Source organism: Mirounga angustirostris, unplaced genomic scaffold (assembly GCF_029215605.1).
Source record: "Mirounga angustirostris isolate CCGP_5_RB_7025 unplaced genomic scaffold, mMirAng1.0.hap1 SCAF_13, whole genome shotgun sequence".
Classification (NCBI taxonomy): domain Eukaryota; kingdom Metazoa; phylum Chordata; class Mammalia; order Carnivora; family Phocidae; genus Mirounga; species Mirounga angustirostris.
Window position 1 is genome coordinate 67,092,906 of NW_026991721.1, and position 14,388 is coordinate 67,107,293.

The 14,388-nt window shown below is 39.5% G+C and overlaps 1 protein-coding gene across 1 annotated transcript in view; it reads right to left on the reverse strand.

Moving 5' to 3' along the window:
* GRM5 (glutamate metabotropic receptor 5) overlaps positions 1-14,388 on the reverse strand; it is a 599,714-nt gene that overhangs the window by 1,396 nt on the left and 583,930 nt on the right. The gene's annotated exons all lie outside the window — the stretch shown is intronic.

The window sequence follows — 14,388 nt, forward strand, 5'->3', positions numbered from 1 at the left end:
CTGTTTTATTCTGCACGCCAACGATTGGTGTATTTGACTAGGGATTTCTGTCGCAACTCCTGACTTTGAACATGGTTTTAGTTATCCTGGCTTATCTGCTGGGAAATAGGAATTCAGTGAACACATACACAAATTTCTAATTAATTAGAGCGTTTCTACTTTATCCAAATTTTCCTCACAGATTTGTTTTTAGGCCTAAAACTTGAATAACAATTCTGTGAGGGAGCATATTGCCTTTGGCACCAGCATATTGATTTCCCGTTCGGGTCTTGATGAGTGTTACCTGGTTCACTTGACTTCTTAGGACCTTTCTCCCTCCTGCCTTTCCCCGAGCAGTCCATTTTGGTTTCCACCCTGGGGTCTGACAGCTGCTTTGATGAAGATACAATTGGTGCTCACCCTCAGGTGCCGACTGTGTCCTTCTTACCATTAAATAGGACACAACTTCTAAAACTACAGACCCTCTATCAGGAACCTCACTAATATTCAGAGGATGTGGCCTGACCTTCAGGGATGTTCTATGGAGAGACCCTGGGGGGATTTCTCAGCACAAAGGAATCCAAGATCTCTGTAACCAGGGGGATCTGTTTTGTCCATATAGCTCTGTCCTAGGTGCTATGACCAAGAGATCACCTTGGGCAGTTTATGAACAAAAGGTTTTGGCCACTCAGTTTTCTCATCTCAGCCAGGAGTGATGAAACTTAATCATACATAAACTCATCTAAGGCATTTGTCAACTATCCCAGGCAGGACCCCAGGAGATTCTGATTGTCTGGATTTTACACGCCCTCCATCCCCAAAGTGATGATGCAGCAGGTGTTTCCCAAACTGAGAAACTAGCAGGAAGCTCTCCTTTCTTTCTGGGTTCCCATTGCTCCCTTGGCTTCCTTGCTGGAGGGCCGAACTGCTTTCGCCAGGCAGGGGACTGACTTGTATCTGGAGCGCACATGCCTTGAGCTTCCAGACTGCAACTGCCAGCTCCACTCTGCCTGAGACACCTACTCCTTTGATAACAGACCCATGTTTCTGCAGCTGCTATGACAGGATGCTTCCTCTTTCCCATACTGCTTCTCATTTCTTCATCTGTCCCTTTCTTCTTCGTGGTCTTCCTTTTTCTGCTTCTTCCTCTTGAGATCTCATTCCATTTAATCTACCCAATATTTTGCAACCTGGTATCATTTAGAATTCTGGAATGTGGTAATTTCCCCACCCTTGCCCCTCTTCCTGCAAAGGATGGATAAATTCTTTCCAGGTTTGGAGGTTGCTGTGCATCCCCAGTAGCAGAATGGGCCCTGCCAACCTAACTTTCCTTTCTAGGAGAGTTTCCGGATTTGTTTCTACATTTTTGCATTAACCTGACCTGCCACCTTTTATGTTTTTAGTGCATTACTTTCTTCTTCCTAGGTGTCTACTAACTTCTGGAACACAGCACAGAAGAAATGGGCCGGACTATGTATGGGATTTCATTGGGAGGATGGTTGCCAACAACCCCTTTTCTCTCCTACCAGCAGGATAAGAAACAGGCATCTTGGGAAGGACAATTAGTCTTTCAGGTTGCTGAGGCAATTTTTAATACAAAGCATGGGCTAGAAACTAGAAGCTTAACTGGATTTATCCTACTAAGCTTTACTATAGAAAGATTCTTGCTCCCAACATAGAGAGGTTTTGATGGAACATAACTATGGGTATTGTTAGTGACAGTCTTTGGAGTCATATGTTGTAGTGCCTAAAAACATGATGGCAGATTGAAAAGCGTTTGGATGAATGTGCGAGAGGGAAGCTATCCTACCCAGCCAATCTGCACAGAGTACTGACATTTTCTTGGTCATGCCTTTGCTCATAGTGTCCATGGTCCTGTAGGAGAGAGAGCACCAATCTGCATACCAATGGAAATGGATGCTGGAGACACCAGAGAATTAGAGGCCAAATCTGAGTACTTCATTTCATTCCTTGGGTCCTGAAAGGTTTTTTTTTTTTTTTTTTTTTCCAAAATGGGAACTTTTAATAAGCATCTGATGGATGAATAGGATTCTTAAGCTAGTGGGACCATAGTGTGGTATCCTGGAAAGTGCAGTGGACAGAGGAACCTAAAATCTGTGTTCTAATCCTGGATCTGCCAGCCTCGATGCTTGAAAAATAATGGTCTGTAAGCCTTGGTAAAAAGCCGAGAAGATATCATTTAGTGAAGGTGGTTGTGAAGATTCAATGAGACACTCCAGGTCAAAGGTTCTTGTAAGGAGAAGTTATCTAAGAGTGTTAGTTTTTGCATTCCATGTGAATACTGCATTTCAGAAAATAAAAACAATATACTCAAGAGGTTTTGAGCTCTGGCTGAGAAACAGAGAATTCAGTGTAAAGTAAAATATTTTATGTGGTAAAGCCATAAAATATTTTTGGTTGTTCCATCGGGTTTGGTCTGTGGAACTTTTTCCATGGTAAGTTACCTACTTGGTGATCCATCCACTTCACTAAATTCTACATTATTCCTCTTCCACAATTTACCTCTTCCTGATATGCTCTTTTATGGTGCTCCCTCCTCTCTATCTCTTCCTTCCATTTTGACTAAACTCTTCCTATTTTTTTTTTTTAAATTTTACCTTAATTGCTTTTTCTTGAGAGAAGCTTTTCTGACCCCACCTGACTAGATTAGATTCCTAGAGTCCTTGCATTAGGCACTTAATAACAAGGTATGTCTGCCTCATCTGCTGGAGTGTTCTGAGGGTAGAGGCAGAGGGTTCTTTGTTTCCTGTTATAGCCATAGTACCCAGAGTGCATGGTCTAGAACACAGTATGTGCTCAATAATATCTTTGAACTAATAATTGAGTGGATAAGTACATTTCATTTCAAAAAACCCATGCTGAATTGTTTTTGTTAGAATTATGTTTTAAAAATAATTCAATATTAAAAATCAATGTCAATGAAATTCTATTTATTTTCTCTTATGGATCTACTTTTTATATAACTATAATCAGTAGTGTTCAGTGTATGCAAATAAAAAATATTTCATTAAGTACAAAAACACAGATCTTCATATCTCCTATGAAAATTACAAAGGTACTATTTGTTCCTTCTTTGTAATTTTATACATATATGTTTAGATGTATATGTGTATGTATGTACGTGTGTGTGTGTGTTCTAGTGAAACTTCTCAGTGATGAAAAGGGTAATTTATAAAGCATAGGACCTCTGCAGACCTCACCATCAAATCTTCCAACCAATTGAGATAAAATCATCACCGTTGCTGTTGTTGAGATTTTTTTTTTCTTTCCTACATCAGGATTATACATTTGCCCTAAGGGCCCTGAGGTAAGAAAAGGGAAAGCAAACTTTTCCTTACCTGTCTATAGCACCTGACCTTCCCCACTGAATATTTTAGGCATTAGAAAAGAAGGAACGAGGAATGGAGAGAGATGGAACAGATGGTTTGCTACATCTGGAAAAGACAGTTTGGCCAAAAAAAACCCTGTAAAAACTCTGTGCTCTGTCCAGGCACCAATTAACCCTTTGCCAAATATAATACTATGTAATCTAATGTTCTTTCTACTATGACAATTGGTTCTTTTCTGGCAGGGAGAAAAAAGCATTTTGATAATGTTGTTTGAGGGTTGCATTTTTTTGTTTGTTTTTTGTTACAGTTTGTGTTTGCCAAAATGACACCTTCTACCTTTATTCTCAGAAGTCTGTTCTTCCTTTTTCTATTCCATGCGTGACACATAAATAATTTATTCACTTTAAGCAGGCTCTGAATGTCAGCTCAGTGACCTCTCCCAGTTTCTCTATTCACCTGCCAAAACCTGTAGGAATTAGCATTCTGCCACTGCAAACCATCATTAGGAGGCAAATGTTAATAAACAGAGTTTGACCATCCAAAAAGTCTATGGAATTTAGAATTTTTGTGTTCATTTTAAATGGCTATCAAATAAAAATAAAAAACTTTTAAAAAATGGCTGTTGAATGACCTGTGTGGTTCTTTCCTGAGAAATTGTTTAGGGCTTTATTAAGGCCATATAAATAATTAAAATCCTCAGAATATTTCACTGAATTAAAAAAACTATGCCTTTATCCTCTCTTTTGTTACATGGTTTAGGAGTACCTTCGTGAGTTGTACAGATCTAGGGCATCAAAATAATCAAATATATTCTTTGAAAATTAGCACATTCTTTTCATGAAAAAATTATCTTCATTACTAAACCTCTCTTGTTTATGATTTTGAGTTGAGAGGCAGCCAGGAGAGAGGAACGGTAAGATTATGAGCTTCCTAATACAAAAAATATTTTTTAAAAATTTTAAAAAGCTTGTAATGTCACTAGCAAATACGTCTTTGGAATGACTTCAGAAAATAGGCCAGTAAAATTAAGAATATTATAAGCAGAAAATTTCCAATTGCAGTTCCATTTCCTGCACATTTTCTTAAACTTTTGCTTGCCATAATTTGCTTTGAATTACAAAGTATGGAAATAAGGTTTTTAAAAGATAATGAGAAATTTGATATTGTTTATATTCAGACACTCTAAATTAGGTGGAATAATTTCTGAGCCTTGTCTAAAATCTGACATCTTGATTTTGACAATTACACTGAGAAATACACCATAATATATAACAAAATGGCAGCGTCATCCATATAAATTTCCCCAGTTACAGCATAAATGGATGTAAATATCCATCTTGCTGACAAAAACAAGTTAAATGGCCGTGATGATGTGTGCATTAGAAATACATACATAGACAAAAACACTTGAGTAAATGGAAATGAATTACCTACAGTGACACAATATCGAAGCACTATCACCTTATATTTGCATAGTGCTTTATAAAGTACTTTAGGAACACTGATTGTCAAAGGTAGATAGGATCAATGTCTTGGTCCTCCTTTCAAACATGAGAAAACTGAGGCTCAGTGAGATAGGCGATTTGCCTAAAGTTAAGCATTTAGAAAATGACAACATGGAACCAATACCATCTCATGATTTCCAATTCATTTTTCATGAGAGGACACCATCCATATTTGTTTTTTAAAGTGAGCTGTCATTTCATGGAAGAGAAGCCCTCAGATGTTACCTGGTGATGATATGCATTTTTAAGTTGATCAGTTAGTCGTTTGATTTATATTCTCTATCACCGTATGTCTTTATTCTTCTTAATCATATACTTTGAAGTCTCAAGAAAGCACCCTACATCATTCTTTGGTTGTTAACTCAAACAGCACAGGTTGACCAAGCACTTCTACTAGTCAAGGATAAGGACAATGCCTCAATGATGAAGGCACTTATTTATACCACCATATAAAAAAATATCATATAGCAATTTTCAGCCCCTCTTGTTTTTTTCCCCATGCTGTGATCTAGTAAAAGACAGTTGTCCTGTGTGTAGCACACTTATTTTCTCTCTGACTTATTTTGGCACACCATTAAATGAGAATGTAATTTCAAGGGTAACTATTTTGCAAATTTTGGCATTTCAACTAATATTGTAACAAATGACATGTGATACCTCTGCAAATGATTGTGACTGATCAGTATTTTTTGGTACTGTGGTGGAGAGTTGCTGATATGAGACTTCCCTCCAAGAGGGCAAGAGAGAAGATGCACATAGAAGGCTAACAATATGAGTTACTCATAATATTTTGATAGAAAGAGGTTATTTTTCTTGAAAGAAGGAAGCAGATGGGCATGTGGAAGGGTGCTGAGAACAAGGAGAATGAGAGATTGTGGAGCATGGGAACAAGTAGCTTACTGGGTAACTGTAGGCTACAGATCACAAGGGATTCAAAACTTCACAAGAGGAAGAAACCATTTCTAGCAGGAGGGGAGTGGCCAGGGAATGATGCTTGCCTCCAGAAGACAGATTGTATCTACACCTTGAAAAATTAGTAGATTATGGCAAAATCCAATAAAAGCACTAGGCATTGCCCTCCAGGAAAGATAGCAGTGACATAAGTTCAGGAATCCACAAAGGATATTCTAAGATAAGCAGTAGTCCTGTGTGGGAATGGATAAAGCATCAGCAGGTAAGAGTTTGGACTTTTTTGTCCACTATAAAAATGCTTTGTGGCCACCCATGACCTGCAAGGATCTTCTTTCTTTTCCTTTCTTTTGCTATTTTAATAACTCATTGGTAATTAACCTTGGACTTCTTATCAGTGTCTGGAAAAGATAGGTGGTCTAATATATTTGACCAGAGAGATGGTCTAATTATTAGATACATATGTAAACTACATATTTGATCAATAAATGAATGAATATATAAAGAAATACTCATGACTTCTTTTCTGTGTTATTCTTCATCTGTAAGAATTCTTTTGTGTTAATCTTTTAGGTATTCAATATTTCTGGAGCTCAACAAAAACAATTAAATGTAGGAATCATGCCAAAATCTTCTTTAAAACCTCACTGCAGATTCATCCATTGACCTTACTCCTTGTCTGCCCCAGTGCTGGTCCTACTTCAGGAATATGTTAAGGCCTAATTAATATCTGTTAAGTTAATTAGTCCTTCAGGCAATAAGGAACCAAGAAGATTGACACAAGCAAAAGAGTGGTGTCCAGGGTAGATTTAAGAAGCTGTTTTCAGGGGCACCTGGGTGGCTCAGTCATTAAGCGTCTGCCTTCGGCTCAGGTCATGATCCCAGGGTCCTGGGATTGAGCCCCGCTTCGGGGGCTCCCTGCTCAGTGGGAAGCTGGCTTCTCCCTCTGCTCCTCCCCCTGCTTGTGTTCCCTCTCTCGCTGTGTCTCTCTCTGTCAAATAAATAAATAAAATCTTAAAAAAAAGAAGCTATTTTCATAGCGCAGGGGACACAGTATTAAGATGCTAACAGATGTGGAAAAAATGAAGGCAAAAAGGAATATACTGATCTGAAGACTGCTATGAAAGAAAAAACATTTGTCCTTGTCCATTGGTATTAGAGGAATGCAGAGAAAAGTTGCTCACTGGGGAAAGAAGTTTCAAGGAAGGATTTGCAAATAAAGTGGAGATTAACGAGGCCTTAAAGCCTGGAGAATGTTAAAATAACAAGGATAAACAAAATCCAATTAATACGTGTGTTGCATATATGGCAAAGCAGCTAATGCCACATGCTCAATCCCAGGAAACCCTTCCAACAACCTGGTAGGGTGGACTTCTGCCTCCGTTTTAAGTAGCTGGGAGCGAGCTGTGGCTGCCTGCGTCTATGATAATTCCCCCAGAGAATGTCACTTGCTAGGCATTTAGTCCTTAATAAAATCCTTGCGGGACGAGAACCACTTGGCCCTATTTTAACTAGGTTTAATAGGACGCCTTTTCAACAGGCCACAGTCCATCCAGGGGTTATTAAAGTGCTTTGTGTTTCTAGCTGCTGCTTGCCCCACGTCCTCCTAAGGAGAAGGCATCTTACGAAGGCCATGACGCAGCAACATGTGCCAAGCAGAGGCAAGCTGTTGGATCACCACAGAGTTCTCTTTCTCAAGTGAAGCTATTTTTTTAAATCCAAAATTCAGTAACCCGAACTCAAACTTCAAACTAAACTATTCCTCGTACTGAGATGTAAGTTCTAGGCTTTAGTTGAGGTGCTTCAACTATGATTGGAGAATGTTTTTTATCCAAAACGGAAATGATTTTTTTCCAGCAATTACTACAAAGCCCAGATTACAATTTCATTAAGAGAGAACAACAAAAGACATGGCTATTTTACGTCCCTTGGCTGATGCTGCCGAGAGGTCTTGGTGGAGGAATCCAGCTTGATTTAAAGCTTGAATAAAACATGGGATTAGGATTGATGACTAAGAAGAGGAGAATCCTGGGATGATAATAGCTCCCCCTGGAATAGAACTTCACACCTCACAAGGTGTTTTCATCTGTTTTATTATATTTGACCTTCACAACAGCTGTCTAACACAACACTTACTGCATGGTATTTTAAATCACTTATTTACAAGTCTGTTTCTGCACGAAGCCTGGAACACTTCAAGGGCAGTGACTATGTGCATTTCCTATGCTTGGTATGGTGCCTGGTGCAGGGTAGTGGGCTGGGAGTATCAGGAAAATGAAGCAAATTCTATCACTTGAATGCCTCATATAAACATATTATTAGGGATGCCTGGGTGGCTCAGTTGGTTAAGCAGCTGCCTTCTGCTCAAGTCATGATCCCAGGGTCCTGTAATCCAGTCCCGCATCGGGCTCCCTGCTCAGTAGGGAGTCTGCTTCTCCTTCCCCTCCTTCCTCCCACCCCGCTCATGCTCTCTCTCTTGCTCTCAAATAAATAAATAAAATCTTTAAAAAAAATAAACAGATATTATTAACCTGTACTATAGATGCAAAACCTGAGATAAGGAACTTGTGCCCAAGTCAAATAAAAGGCAAAATACTGCCCCAAATTGGACTTTAAATCCAGAGTCATTGCCAACATGTGATATTGTCTGTGTGCTAAGGACACACCAAAACTAAAGGGCTAACAAGACACATCCTTATGGAGCATCCAGGGAAATGATAACACCCAAGTCAGTGTCCATAAAATGACTTGATAATAAATTCCAAAGCTCTCTATTAACATTGACCTGAACATTGCAGAGATGAATACTGAGGGAGTGGAGAATAAGAGAATGTCCCAGGATTGTGATAATGGTTGCTGAAAAAATGACTTCTGCTTAGAAAAAAGATCCCTTATGCCTTATGCATAATAAGTGATGAATTAACATTTTTAAAAATAAATAATCCTTATGTTAAAGAATCCATTCAAAATGACTCATGAAACATAGGATTAGATGAAATAGTGATTCAAGTTTCCAGAGCACTTAGCTCTGCTGAATAGTTTGCCCTTATTTGGTATTATCCACCTAATGAGAGTATGGCAATAAGATTAGGTGGACATTGCAAGATTTTATCCATATTTTGTGGTGGGCGTAAAAGTAGCCAGTATGCCTCTGGCATTGACTTCGTCCTCTAGAATACAAGAATTTGAACTGATAACTCCAAGGCTGCTCCTTTTGTGGCCTTAGTTCTATCAGAGACAGTTCTGGTTCCCTTCTTCCCATTTACAGGAAATTATAAGCTATCAAATCTTTTGTCTCAAAATATACACAAAGATGTATATTTGTACATAACTACTAAATTATCTTATATCTTGCGTATTTCATGGGCAAGGACAGCAGCCTTACAAAAGATTTTGACCAGCTCCTTTTTTTTTTTTTTTTTTCACCCAACAAAAAGGATGTTAGACAAGAAGAGGACTAAAGGAAACTGAGAGCAGAGAGCTGGGGAACCCAAGCAGTCCCATTACTATGTTGTATTATGCCACATATGTATTATGTATGTATTATGCCAGGCTGAAAGAAGAAGTTGAATATACTCACAGCACTTAGTGATTCTATTGGAAAAATAAGCAAAGGAAATTAGGAATCTGGTTTATATTTTTATATTTGTGGCACTTACTAAAGTTAATCATTTCTAGTCCAATCACAAGACATTAGCTGAACCCAGTTTTTGTCAGACTTACAAAATATTTCCCTAAGAAATTTCTTATAATAAGATTTCAGGAATTATTATAAGTGACTCAAAAATCTATAACTTTGTTCCTTTGTTTTCTTTTTTTTAAGATTTTATTTATTTATTCGAGAGTGAGCAAGAGAGAGAGCACGAGTGGGGGAGGAGTAGAGGGAGAGGGAGAAGCAGACTCCCCGCTGAGCAGGGAGCCCGATGCGGAACTCTGCGATCAGGACCTGAGCCAAAGGCAGATTCTTAACTGACTGAGCCACCCAGGTGACCCTGTTCCTTTTTTTTTTTTTTTTTTCCTGATCGATATGCTTTTATAAAACTGGTTGGCAAACTGTATAGAAAGTAAGAATGACCATAGGTGGTTCATGAATAAATGTCTCCATGGTCAAATAAATTAAGTAGATTTAAACAGCTTTCTGTGGAACTTCTCAAGTCTGTCTGCCTGCCTTCCTAACTTCCTTTCCTTTTCTTCCTTTCTCCCTCCCTCCCTCCCTCCCTCCCACCCTCCCTTCCTTCCTTCCTTCCTTCCTTCCTTCCTTCCTTCCTTCTTTCCTTCCTTCCTTCCTTCCTTGTTCCTCAGAGTGCTCACCTGGTGCGCCTGGAGGTGGGGCAGAGGGAGAGGGAGAAATAGAATCTTAAGCAGGCTCCATGCCCAGCCATCCAAGCCCCCCTCAAGTCTTTGTTTTGTAAGCATTACTGAAAATCTCCAAGAAGGACATATGGCATGTAGTATTGGCTACACTAATTTCATCCATACTGTCACTTCTGCTTTTTCTTCTCTCCTGCTCATGGAGAATCTCTTGCGCTTGGTCTAACGTTCTTCAGAATATAGTTTGTGAAGTTTTCTTCCAGGGATTCTAAAAACCTGAACTTGAAACTGCATCTCATGTCGCTTTCTCCCTTCCTTATTCAAACCTAGGCCTTATTATCTGGATCACAGATATAACTATACCTTAATGTAGCCTGCTTCTCCAGTTTCCATCAGAATGAGTTTTATTCCTTTACTGTCAGGGGCACGTGGGTGGTGCAGTCAGTTAAGCATCCAACTCTTGGTTTCTGCTCAGGGTCTGATATCAGGGTCATGAGATTGAGCCCCAGGTCAGGTTCCACCCTCAGGATGGAGTCTGCTTGAGACTCTATCTCCCTTTCCCTCTGCCCCTCCCCTCTGTGCACTCTCTCTCAAATAAATACATAAATCTTTAAAAAAAAATAAAAGAAAAAGATTGTCAGTTTTTGCCTTAAAAAACCTCAAGTTCAGTGGGAAGAGACAGATGACCAGATAATATGCAGTATTGGAGGTAAACTCAAAATACTTTAGAATTATGAGTTTGGGTGGATGTAAAATAGATTGTAAGAATTTTGGAAAGGTTTCAAAGAGGAATTGACATTAGATTTGGGTTTTGAAAACTGAGTAAGAGTTTGCCAGGCAGAACAGGAATGGGGGTTGGAAAAGATGATTCAAGGAGCAAGGAGGGGCAATTCAGTTGGAGACACAGCATGTGTTAGAGTGTGAGATTGTAGAAAGGAGTCAGTGTGTTTGGAGAGTGGTAAGAAATTTGGGGTTTCTGGAGAAGAGAACACATGTGTCAAAACATGAATAAAGGTTAAGAGTTAGAATAGGGTTAGTGTGTGAAGGTCCTTGTATTCTGAATGCATGGGTTTGGATTTTATCTCAGGTGGTGGATATCATAGTGGCTAGAGCGTGAATTCCAGAATCAAACTGAGTTTGGTTCCAGTGTGGACTTTATTGTTTATCTTTTTAAAGATGAAATAAGAGATCATAGAGGTAAAGCAGTTAAGCCAGTGTCTGGTGTATCTAAGCACCCAGGGAGAACCATGGGAGAACATGAATTTTATTTTATTTATTTATTTTTAAAGATTTTATTTATTTATTTGACAGAGAGAGACACAGCGAGAGAGTGAACACAAGCAGGGGGAGCGAGAAAGGGAGAAGCAGGCTTCCCACGGAGCAGAGCAGGGAGCCTGATGCGGAGCAGGGAGCCTGATGAGGGGCTTGATCCCAGGACCCTGGGATGACCTGAGCCAAAGGCAGACACTTAACGACTGAGCCACCCAGTGTCCCAGGAGAACATGAATTTTAAAGCAGAGAAATTGAATTAATTTCATTGATATTAGTAGATTTTATTGTACATACTTTCCCAGAATTGATTGTTGAGAAAACAACCATGTTGGCAGGTGGAGAATGGAGGAAAAGACCAAAAAAAAGGACTTTCTAAGCTGAGTAGCCTTGGGTAACAGTTATACTAAATAGAATCTATTGAATGCCTGCTAAGTGCTGTGCTTGCATTATCTCATTTAGTTTTCACAGCATCATATAGTAAGGGAAGTGCTCTATTATTATCCTCATTTTGCAGACAATGGAGATTAAGGAGGTAAAATGGTGGCTCGAGGTCACACTGGCTAGTGCTGGAACCAGGTTTTAAAGTCTTTGATTTCAGAATTTTCACTAAATCACTCTACTGTATAGATTATTTAATATCTCTGGGCCTCATTTTACTCATCTGTACTATGGAAAGATCATTCTTGGGAGAATTTAGTGCATAACCAATGGGAAGGGACCGCTACAGTGTTTGATGCATAGTAATTACAGCAAGGATAATAACTGGATATTGTTATTTGCTTTAGAACATCTCTAATTGTAAGTTAGAACATTAATCTGAAACTGACTTTGGGGAGGAATGAAGAGAAGACTACTGCAACAGTCCTATCACTATGAAACTAGCTGGCTTCATACTGGAAAGACAGAACGTTGCTCTCTGTGGCTCTGAATTTAATATAACTCTGTGTGAAGTCCTTTCTGAACACTCAGTTCAGGTTAATATTATTTAGTTTCTATTACTCTTAATTCTATTTGCACTGGCATAAGCTGTAGTTTTTGATATCAAATGAGGAGTTAATGGGACACATAAATTTTCCTGTGGGACAGGGGTTTCTGTTGCATTGCAATTATCTGTTTTTTCTGACTCTGTTCTCCTGTGGACTACAGACTTTCAAGGGCTCAGTCAAGTCTTTGTCATCCATTTATCTCCAGAGTCTTTTAAGTGCTTGGCTCATGGTAGGTGCTTAATAAATGAGTGTTACATGAGGGAAGAAATAACTGAATCAAAGAAAGGCAAAACAGTCTTAACACACACATCACATTTTGGGATTGCTTTTCAAATCTGAGTTCCTCATGCCTATGACATCACCATTACCAGATTCTCTGAAGGCTCTATGAAATATTAATACTCATTAAAATTAGATGCTACACCTACTAGGTGAAAATCAGTTACTCAAGTGATTGGGGATTAATACATCACCTAATTGATATCATGACATTGCAACAGTAAAAATAACCACATACCACCCTCCTTCCTTCAAGCCCTGGAGGGGGACTATAGATCTATTTCATTTGATTAGGGAGCATTTTTCCAAAGAGAGACCGGGAGGCTCAGATGTCTGTGCCTCTCCTTCACGGGGTACAACATGAGCACTTCAGAACGCAGACTCCAATGAGCACTCCGATAGAATGGCCTGGCTGAGACCAGAGATAATAACTTTCGCTGTTGAGGTTTTAGCCATCTCTGAGGTGGACCATCTCAGTGTGAACTCACACGAGAATTCCCCATTCTTAGAGCACCTCCCTGTTTCGGATTCTCTTTCACTTCTCCTGCAATCAGGAGGTCTCTGCTCTGAAACACACTTAGACTGTCCACTGTGGAAATATGAAAAGATGGCAAGTTATGCTCGATTCCTACAGAAGGGGAAAAATTCACATAAAAGGAAAACAACAACATGATATTTCAGGAAGCTAGAGTGTTAGGGATACATATAATGTTCTTACTCCTTTCCAAATGTGGGGGTGGAGGCAAAAGGGAGAAGTGAGGGAGTGTCTCTAAGGCCCTGTCATTATTTCAGGGAAGATGACAGTGTTCAGCTCTAGGGCTGCATGCACCAGAAAACTTTCTCTCTCTGCCAGGTAACTTGGCTCTGGAAGAATCAGCCCAGGCATGAATTCTCCAGGTCCTGTCCTTTGCATAAGTTTCAGCATAGAAAACATAGGCAAATGAGATGCAGGGTGACACTCCAGGGTTTCTGCGATTGTTTGAGCTTCCCTTAGCCCCTCCCTGGGACGGTTGTTTGGTTAAGGCCACAGAACCAGCCCAGATGTTTGCAAAGTAAATATGCTTGACTCTGACTCTGGGAAGCAACTGGCGGGGGTGGGGAAGAGTGGGAGCTGATACGAAAGAGGGCCTCAACAGCTGATGCTAGAAGTATCTGTAGAAGTCCAATAGTGATTCTTTCCCCAGCCCTTCTATTCAGTTCCAGAGGAAGCACACTGGGATTAACTACTGTAACCTCTTATTTAGAAATGGTCTACATTGCCATTGTCTCCTCTCTGATACCTTTTCTCTTAATATTCATTTTCAACTTATTTCTCCCAGATAAATGTCATTGTGTGTGTATGTGTGTGTATTTATATAAACAAATATGAAGTTGGAAAAAAAGATTTGACAGTCTTAGACATTTTGGCCCCTCCTTTTATGGGTCTCTAGGCATTTTCTCCTCCCTAATGGAAAGCTCTCTTAGAACACTGAAGGACTCACTTTCCCTCCCACGTACTTTCACTCTCTTCTATCAGGTTTTATTTAATGCTAAAGAAATGGGAAGGAAGAAAAAGTAGGAAGGGAAGACCATTTGTCCCCAGTGAATTATGCTTATCCATGGGGCTGAGGTGGTCATTCCAACAGAACTATCCCTATTAGTGCATGCAATAGTCCCCTGGGCTTACCTGGATATATAAATGTAATAAGCCTTGTCATTACCTTGGCTATATACAAACAAGTGAGGAAACAAAAGCTAACTATTATCTTGCTGTTGTAGAGAAACTTGGACTATTCCCAGTGTAGATACATTGAATTG